This window comes from Acartia tonsa, chromosome 13, assembly GCF_053477335.1.
Source record: "Acartia tonsa isolate MP-2025a chromosome 13, ASM5347733v1, whole genome shotgun sequence".
NCBI lineage: Eukaryota > Metazoa > Arthropoda > Copepoda > Calanoida > Acartiidae > Acartia > Acartia tonsa.
The window spans coordinates 36518613-36529808 of NC_137272.1; positions in this window are offsets into that span (position 1 = coordinate 36518613).

The window sequence follows — 11196 nt, forward strand, 5'->3', positions numbered from 1 at the left end:
CTAGCGCATGCGCCATTAGCATATAGAGGCTCTAAATTCGTAAGGGTGGGGAATGGCAGAAAATAGCCTCAAACCAACCCGACACCTATGTAAAGCTTCCTTTTTGAGGACAGAAGTTATCTAAATCTTGAGCTACAGACAGTAAGACCTTACTACTTTATATATTAGGATTACAACTACATATAAACTTTTAAATCATAGAACATAGTTTGAAAAAGAACACAATCAATTTGGTTTATATTTTTCTGCCTATGCGCAAGGCTGGGTATGTTTTGTATTGGGGGTTTATTATTGAAAATGAAGTAAATTGCCTAAAAATGCAAAATTTGCTTTTAAAATTTTAAATGAAAATTAGATCTAATACAGAACCACCAGTCAAATGCATTTTTAAACCTCATTTTCACCGTTTAATTTTTGTCCTTGGCTTATTTTAAAACTTTTTTTTGCAAATCTTTAAAACAATAATGTCCGACAGTTAGTTTGTACGTTAGGTAGCTCATATTTCTTAAAATGCAGTAGTATAGTCATTTCTTTTTAACTGTCTGTAACCTAGTTAATCTAACAACGCTATAATCAATAAGGCCACAGGTTAATAATCTATAAAATAGGATATATAATATATATGTAAATTCAAAGAAAACTTTTTTGCAGTTTTTTTAACCCATAGAGCGTTTTTAACATGCAAATATTAACAATCTAAGCTACCTAGTCCTACTAATTGTAAAAAAAATACGAGGAAAAAATGATTTTGAATTTAGAAACACTGCTTACAAAAAGTGTTATTATATGTATAAATTAGAACTGGTTATTTTTATCTGATTTACCGTGTGCACATTCTTTTAATTTAACACAATTTAGTATCATTGCCTTTGTACAACAGTGGGTAATAAGTAGCAAAATATTAGTAGCAACTTTCATAGACCTTTATCAAGTAGTGGGTAAAAAGTAGCGAAAAAAAGTCAGCAACCTTTAATTTAATTTAAACAATTCATATAATTGTTTAAAGCTTTGCTGATCAACTGTTTTTGGTACCATACCAATTTGGCCTGCTAATGACAATTGTTCAAATATTTTAACTTTTGAATTGGTTTTAAATTTGTTATATTTTACTTCCTACCAATTTATCCTGACGTCTCAAAAAATTAACTAGTATTTGACAATGATTAGGCTTATTCAATTCCCACCCCCCCCCCCCCCCCCCTCCTCACCTTGGTTTATGATATTGCATAAAATATTCCTTTATGAACACAGTAATAGTGTCTGACTGATTATGACGTAACAACAAAAAAATAGCCAATGAGAGGACACTATAAATTTTACCATTGGTCAATAGCGGCCTTTCATTGGCTAATTTTTTTTATTACGTCATAATCAGTCCAGTCAGACACTATTACTGTGTTCTTCCTTTATACGTTATTATATTTTTCCTATTTCACCCACTATCAATTGTATAACATAATGAAAAATAAATTTTCCTGGTATGTATTGCCAATTCATATTTTGACCTTTGATGCTGTTATATTTATGATATTTTTTACTTGCCATCAATTTACTCTATCTGTCCAACATTATAAAATTTTTTTTTTCACTATCAATGAAATTAAATTTTTGCTTTTTTATCCACTTCCAATCTACTCTTTTGTCCGATATATCCAAAAAATCTTTATCTGTTATTCTTTTTGACTTATAATGCTTATGACTTATTTTTTATCCACTTTCAATTTACCCAGAATGTCCAACATATTAAATTTTTTTCACCTCCAACGCTATTTTATTTTTGCTAGTTTTTACTCACTATTAATCTAAATTAGTTTGATATATCCTAAAACTTTAATCTGTTTGTTTTGTTTATTTTTTACCCATAATGCTGTTTTATTTTTGATATTTTTACCCACTCCCAATTTAGCCACATAGTCTGACATATTCAAATTTCTTTTTTTTACTTTCAATGCTATTTTATTTTTGCTAGTTTTCACCCACTATCGATCTAAATTAGTTTGATATATCCTAAAAAATGTTTTGTTTATTTTTACCCATAACGCTGTTTTATTTTTGATATTTTTACCCACTCCCAATTTATCCAGAGTGTCCGACATATTCAATTTTCTTTTTTACACTTTCGAAGCTATTTTATTTTTGCTATTTTTTACCCACTCCCAATTTAGCCTGATTGTCCGACATATTCAATTAGCATTTAGCTGTTTCACTCTGACCACCAAACCTAAACACTGATAACAACTTTTTTTATTAACAAGGGCAAAGATAATTATTCCAAGAAATGTAACAACAAATTTTTTTTCACGAAAGAAGTAGACATTGGGACGTTTATAATATTAGTCCCCAAAGTTTTATAGTAACGTTTTCTTATTCGTTGGCTTAACAACTTTTGGGACTTTTATTGAATTTTGATTTGTTGGTTTATAAAGTTGAGTGTCCTAACGTTTTCACCACTAATTTAATCTACAGAAGGGTTGATTTTATGTATTATCATTGGGGATTTTCATCAATTTATCGTCCATTGTCTTATCCCTTTAGATCCCTGAGTGTTTTCCTTTTTTTCAACCTCATTCATTCTTCCTATAACAATGATTTTTTGAGTTGATTTTTATACATTAAATAAATTCTTGGCAGCTGTCTGTTTTGTGGCGGCCGTCTAAGAATTTCTAGCATCTAAAGTTTTGTTTAATTGAATAATAACTGTGAAACAATGGCTGGTTAGGGGCTGTGACCTTTTGCTGTTTGATTTTTAGAATAATTATTTTTACCCCTGGACGTTCTTGTGCCAATTAGATTATTAAACTTCTTTATCTATTGCTTTATGGATAATGAGACTTAATTAAAAATTCTACTTTTATTGTTTTAATTTTAATCTAAGTTTATATAAATTTTCTCCTTAATTTACTAGTCTTTTTTCTTTTTAAAGTAGATTAAATCCTATCAGAGTCAGGAATTAGTTTGTCTCTTTGTTCGTGTAGCTGATCTCGATAACTGAACCGATATTGCTCTCCTTTACAGTAAAACGTTTTTTTTTAGTTTCAGGGAAAAAGGGCATCATATCTGTTTGTATAGCTGAAAGATCTTGCAAACCGGTTTACTGATTCGGTTCTCCTTTTCAAGGTATCTTCATATTGCCCTGGGAAGTGTTTAATTTCTTTCTAGACAGAGTTTAGATACCCCCTCCCCTCCCCTCAATTTAGATGCCCCTAGAGGCGCAGCCACCTCTACTATAGTTTTGAAAATCTAGTGGACAATCTTTTTTATTGTTTAATTGTAAAAGTCAAGAATTGGATGTAATAGATAAATAACTCTTGTCCACCCAAAGAGGTTTAAATAGCATAGCTACTCTAAATTTGTTTTTATATGATTAGTCAGGTCTGCATGAAATAATTATATGAGACTTATATTGATATAATAACTTTTTAAAACATCATGAACATATTAACATTTAATGAGTTGTAAAATATATTTTTTTGTTCAAGGAAATCATTAAAAAATGTGAAACTTAAATTTATGTTTCAAATACAGCAAAAATAACAGTCAAATATGCAAAATGACTCATTATTCACAAACAAACAACCACCTTAAAATTGATTACAGAAAAAAAATATCTAACAATACAAAATAAGAGGAAAACTCTAAAATAATTGTATTACAAAAAAGGTGGACGTTAAAATAAAATTTTTGTCACTGCTTGCCTTTTTATCCGCAAACAGTAACAAATATTCAAGGATTTTGATCCATTTTTTTATATTACATTCGTGATGTTAAACTAATCATCCCATGACTCTCTTTTTAGAAATCTGTTGAGGGTCCGAAAACGTCACCCCCTTCTCATGTTTTAGCGCCTTCTTTTTGTGGGTGTAATGTGATAGACTCGATGCTCTAAACAAATCTGTTGGTCATACATAACTGGGAGTTGAAATTTATTGAATGTTGATTGACGTGCACAGGATGCCAACCACCTAGCAGGGCCATCCAGGTACAGGAAAAAAGCATTAAAACTATTTTTTTTTAACGGAAAACGCAAAGCGATTTCTAGATCTAATGTTGGTATGATATCAGTCAAGATAGTAATTGGGGGAGGGGGTATTTTTGTGAAGCTTTTATAAACATATATTATATTATACATCGCAAATTGATCAAATCATTTTAATATATATCACTATTCTTAAATTTAACTTGTAAACTTGCGGTAAACTGGAATTTTATCTGATTAAAACTATACTTCACGCTTTTCAGCTAAAAGTACTAAAACAAGTCAATAGCAATACAATTAGGTCTTCATTATATGGATCAAGAAATCTTTGTATTTGTACAGGATAGGTTTTAGGTTAGTTGCTGAGAGGGTCAAGGGCTGGGGTCACCTTTCCTAAGGATAATATCTTTAGGAAATTCAGAGAGTAAAGAAACAATGGGCTGTTTATTACACTAGTTTCCAAAGTTTTATAATAACGCTTTCTTATTCGTTAGCTTAACAACTTGGGGACTTAAGTCGGTGCATTAAGTTAATTGTCCAAACGTTTAAACAACTAATTTTAAGCTACAGAAGGGTTAATTTTGTGTATAATCATTGGAGATGTACATCAATTTATCGGCCATTGTCCTATCCCTTTAGATCCTTGGAAAAATTATTCCACTCTAGCTTTGGTTTGAATTGAAATTGCTAAATTTTGAAATTTCCCCCTGCATTGTTAGGACACTTGGAATAAAACTTCTTCTGAGACTTCTTTATGGGCGGTGACTTTTAATAAACACCATACATAAACTTTTGGGGTGACCAGGGAGGGAGGGGACAATGGGCTGTAAATTATTCTTGTCTCCATAGTTTTATGAAGTTCACTCAAACTTTTAAAGTTTGGGTACTCATATTAAATCTTGGTTGAGTTGGACATCTAATCTATAATATAGTATTTCATTAAAGGGGTGTACTTCAAATTATCATACATTGTTTTATCCCTTAGATTCTTGGAGATGACCATACAAACGTTTGATCAAGATGTATGTGAACGATATGTATGTGAACAAGTATGAAAGAAACATATATTCATAAAAGCGAAGCTAAAGAAAAAAAATAAAGACATAAGTTATTATTATTATGTACATCCTACATACTGCTGAAGTGTTTTGTAAACTTTGGGAAGCTTGGTATTGTAGTTTTAGGTTTTAGGCTATTTTAGTTTGGGTTTATAGCTCCTTAAATATATGGCCCCTGATTAAATCAAAATATTTTATATTTTTTTGTGTGGCTTTGTTTGGTTAGAATTGATGGTTTTAGGTTATATTAGATCAGTTTGTTCAGGGATCTAAAGGAATAAGACAATGGCCAATGTACACCCCCAATTAGGATAAACAAAAAACCTCTTCTGAAGATTACAACTATTGGTTAAAACTAAACTAAATGAGCAAACCAGTTAAAATTCAATAAAAGTCCCTTAGGTTGTTAAGCCAACAAATAAGAATGTACTATTATGGGGACTAGTGTAATAAACAGCCCAATGTCTCCTCCCTCCCTGAAAATCACCTCACCTTGCCCTAATTTAAAATTTTGGAAACTTAGACATATACAGAAAAACAACAAAAATAGTATAAATTAGTAAAGTATAACTGTACGTACACTGCTTTAATTTAATGCTACTGCCACTAAGAAAAAGATCTTCCATTTATTTTATTAACAAAAAAAAACTAAAAATACCAACATTTAGAAATAGGAGCTTTTTAGTTGTATTACATTACTTTTGTTCATTCTTTACTGGACTTTTAAAAAGTGTAATATAATTATTACCTTAAAATTTTCGTTTTGTTTCCTTAAAACCAAAGAGAAGGGACAATGGACTGTTTATTGCACTAGTTCCCAAACTTACTGATAACAACTTTGAGGACTTTAGTGCATTTTGATTGGTTGATTCATTAAGTCGAGTTTTCAAACGTTTCAATCACTAATTGTATTCTACAGAAGGGGTAATTTTGTGTATCATCATTTGGGATGTACATCAATTTATTGGCCATTGTCTTATACCTTTAGATCCCTGAGACTTCCAGACAAAGGTCTTGCAATAGTAGATATTATATGTTTATGCTTTTCACATACACCATAAAAATAGTCCTAAAATACACCAAACCTTTTCTTTAAAATATTCCTATGCTTTTAGTCTGAAGCTAAAGATTTAAAGAAACATTAAACTGATTGAGTTCTCTTTGATAGGAAAGCTTTACATAGGTTTTTGGCTAATTGATTTAATATTAATCATTGGGAAGGTTTTAGGCTATATTGCTTCCACTGTCTACCTTTCATATACAGAGCCCCTAGATGCCAGGGGCTCAGCTGCTAGTTTTGAATAAAAGAATAATAAATTATTCAACATATGTTATTGTTAAAAACTATTAGTTTCACAATATTAAGAATATTACAGTTTGGGAATTTATAAGTTTTCAATATTACATCAAGGAGAAGGGAGTTGTTGCAGGAAGGGGACATTGGACTATAAATTACACAGGTACCCAATGTTGTATAACCACATAATCTTATCATAAACTTTGGGTACATTTAATACATTTTGATTTGTTGGTTCCAAAATAACCTTTGATATTATTTACAATCAATGGGGATGTATACAATTTATCGTCCATTGCCTTGTCCCTTAAGATTCCATATTGGTTTTCAGCTGTACTTCTTAAAGTTTGTCCTAATGAAAACGTTAATATCAGGTAAATCAACTTTGTAATACATAATACATTGTCCTATAATAAAAGTTACTTCAGATCTGTCTGCCTGTCCGTCTGTCGGTACAGATGATGCTTAGGACCTTGCTAAAGGCTTTTCGTCCTTGCATTCTAGTGAATATACCTACTGGTCGTAAAAAGGTTTTAAGCAATTTTTCCTGGGCATAGAACAACCCCTCCTTCTAAAAAGATATATTTAACCACGTCATTTTTACATCACATTTACTGAATATATTCAAAAAATTCTTTATTTTACTGTATTACTGTTCACTGTATTTTTACAATTGCCAAAGCTGCAATGAAATTATATGTGGCTTAAAATTTGTGGAAGTACATCCCTACTAACAACACATTATAATATGTGTTGTTACGCGACACTTTAACTTCAAAGGACACTCTTCCACTTTAGATTAACAACCTTATCATCTAGATTAAGTCAGGGATTAAAGGGATAAGACAACGGCTAATGAAATGGTGTTCATCCCCAATGCTGTCACACAAAATTACCCATTCTGTAGATTGAAATTAGTGGTTGAAACATTTGAATACTTAACTTAATGAATCAAACAATCAAATTCACTGAATTCCCAAAAGTTGTAAATAAGAATTAGAAAACGTCATTATAAAACTTTGGTGACTAGTGTAATGAATACCCCATTGTCTCCTCTCTTCTTGGCAAGAAGTACATAGAAACTGCATGCATGTGACTGCATCCAAGGACGTGTAGGAGGAGGGTTAAAGGTTTAATTCCCCTCCTCCCTAAAGAAATAAAGGTACCTAAAGCTTCCCTAAAGTTTTTAGTGAAACATTTGATTTACCCATTAGTGGGCAGAATTATAGTCAACCAAAAAGTGTTTTTTTTTGGGGGGGGGGGAATTTAAGCACTATTAAAAGAATTACATTGTTGGGGTGATTTTACAGTAGAGCCCTGTTTCAATTATTAATATTTTATACTTGTGCTTTTTATGAAAAAAATAAAAAAAAAATAATGTTTGGGTCTGTCCCTTGTAAATACTTAGCTGATACCTAATCTATTATACTTGTAAAATGATATTTTGACAATATATTAGGAAAAATTAATGATATATAAATATTGTGTGATAGATAGATAAATGGATAGATAGATAGATAGATAGATAGATAGATAGATAGATAGATAGATAGATAGATAGATAGATAGATAGATAGATAGATAGATAGATAGATAGATAGATAGATAGATAGATAGATAGATAGATAGATAGATAGATAGATAGATAGATAGATAGATAGATAGATAGATAGATAGATAGATAGATAGATAGATAGATAGATAGATAGATAGATAGATAGATAGATAGATAGATAGATAGATCACGGTTGGACCCTCAGATGTCAAAACTTTATTTTAGTGTTTGGCCAAAATGACTTTGCAATTGTATCTGTAAGTACGTCTAATAACACCCTTTGCTATTTTTAAAATCCTAGAAAATTTTTTTTGCAAGAAAATTGCATAAATTCGCAACCTTTTTTAGAACCACTACATAACTCGAGTTTTAAAACTTTTTATATAAAATCCTTTTTACAAAAAATATCAATAATTACTTAAAATTAAACCTGAAAGAAAAAAAATCTCATTACACGTGTTAATTTGCATGTTTTAGGTCTTTTTTTGAGGAAAGTATAACTTCCACATTTTTGACAATAATTATATTTTTTTAACATTTCAAAGTAAAATATAATAAAACTTAAACGATTTTTCTTGAATTATCAGTTGAAAATTTCATCAAACATGCAATTTAAGTGATGAAAATTTAATAAAATCATTTTTTGAATGTTTAGAATTACCAATTTTCTACATTTAAAACAAAATGTTAACAAAATTTAAAAACATTTTAACATATAACTTCAAAAATCAATAACATTTTATAAAAAGATGTTTCAAAAAATAAATCATTAAAAGGTATTAAAATGCATTTCAAATTACTTAAAATTAAAACGAGAACATCTTTTTACAATGTATTCTGTGTAATAGAGTTTAAATGACATGATTAGTGAATGAAATATTTCCTAAACTCATTAAGCCTTTTTGTGACTATATTAAAAATAATTTATTTTGTTTTATAGTGTTTTTTTATTCAAATATTTGACAAAATTTTCCCTACGTCAATAAAATAAAGTCAGTTTTTTACTGTTTCCAGGTTTTTCTTTATAATTATAACAATTAAATATAATATAAATCTTCATTATCTTTTATTTGAATTATCATACACATTAAAATGTAAAGTATAAGCTAGAATAGCACTTTTTTTAACGAATATTTTAATGACATTATATCAAAATAATTCCTCTTAAATATCACACAACATATGATTGGGAAGTATAGCCATTTCTTGGAGGTATAATATTTACAAAAATACCATTAATTCTGTTTTTATCAGAAGTTAAAAAAATTTAACAATTCTAAAACAATGGTTGGCTGTCTAGATATTGAGTACACTAAGACTACGGCTCTGTTCTATTGAAATAACGTTGCAAAAAGAGGGGTTCTGAAAGTAATCTACCTAATTATTTTTAAAGAACCAACAAGTACTGTCAGTATCTTTTTTCTTGTAATCTAGCAGACAATCAAATCATAACACAATTTTCATGATTAAATATTCAGGTTTCTACTTCACATTTTAAAAAATATACTGATCAATAAAATGTTCAAAATTTTACTTTGTACTAATTGAAAAAATATGTTGTAATTCTTATTTTAAAGTTACATTTTTATCCCTGACAAAATCATAGACGACTTTTAAAGGCATCTTATCTAAACTTTTTGAAGAAAAACTTAAAAACGTTAATTAAGTATTAAAACTATTTTCTTCGATTTTTCTGAAGTTATTATCGCATTCTATGGGTTTTTTATTATCATTTACTTATATCGAAAGTGCCAAACATTGTACCCTAACTTATTCATTTAATAAAAAACCAAGCGTGAGATAGATAGATAGATAGATAGATAGATAGATAGATAGATAGATAGATAGATAGATAGATAGATAGATAGATAGATAGATAGATAGATAGATAGATAGATAGATAGATAGATAGATAGATAGATAGATAGATAGATAGATAGATATATAGATAGATAGATAGATAAATAGAGTAGCATTGCAATGTCTTTAAGATTAGATTATCCTTTTCGTTGTTATTAAGTCACATTTATATGGCTTCATATAATAGAGCAAAATTAGTAAAATAATATTGATTATTTTAGTTTAGGTTAGGTCAAATAAGGGTTAGGTTTACTTGCAAGAACTTATGGGCTGAAAACACGTTTTGAAAAGTTTTTTTTTAAGGTCTATATGTTCGTAGGTTTGATGGAATACTATATATGTTTATCCAGGGATCTAAAGGGATAAGACAATGGCCGATAATCTGATGTACATTCCCCACGATAAAACACAAAATTAGACTTCTCTATATTACAATTAGTGGTTGAAACGTTTGGACACTTAACCTAATAAACCAACCAATAAAATTCACTAAAAGTTTCCAAGATTGTTAAACCAACCAACAAGAAAACGTTGTCAAAAAACTTTGGGGACTATTGTAATCAACAACCCAATGTCCCCTCCCTGCCTGCTGTTTATCTCTATAAATTATATTTCTAATATCTACCACTGCACACTAATGGAAATTCTTTTCCAAGCATTTCCAAAGTTTCTATGAGAAGTTATAAAGTTCGAATAAAAAATTCTTGTCATATAAAGGGAAGTATAAATATCATAAGTAGTTATTCAATTTTGATTTTGTCCTCAAATAACAGGATGTCCATCTGTCATTGTTATTTCTTTTTAAAACTAAAATTTGAAAAGGGGGTTGGTGGACAAACCTCATAAAAAATCTATTTTTACTTTATCTTTTTAAATATAAAATACAAAAAAAATAAGTTGTCAAAATCAACCCCCTCCCCCCTTCTCAAGTGCCCTTAGATGCCTCTAGGGGACGTAGCCGCTTGTTATTAATCCAACCTATACTATTTAAAATATAGTTTATATCCCAATTTGCCCTAATAACCTATTTTCTTTATACAACAAACAACATTTAAATTGTGTCAGATCTCCTAATGAAAACTTGAATAAAAACTTTAGTTGGAGAAAATTTAACCTTTCTGGACACAGTGTGACCAACATGAAAGTATTTGTTATAGAAAATTGCAGACAGGAGTCAGCTATGTAGAATTGAGAAGGCTTGAATAAAGCGAAATATATTTTCTACTGAAGAAGTTTGTTCTTGTTTGTGAAGTGTAGCTCTATGCCGCCGCATTTTTTGAGACTTTCTTTATATACTTTGAAAGATATTACTTAATAAATAATATGGAACCTTTAAACAAAAACATGTCTAGAATCTTTCAATCGGGGATAGGCCAATGGACAGAAAAAAATCTCGAATTAAAGATAAAAGTATCTTTTAACGTAGGATGGGAAAGTTAGCATTTTAAAA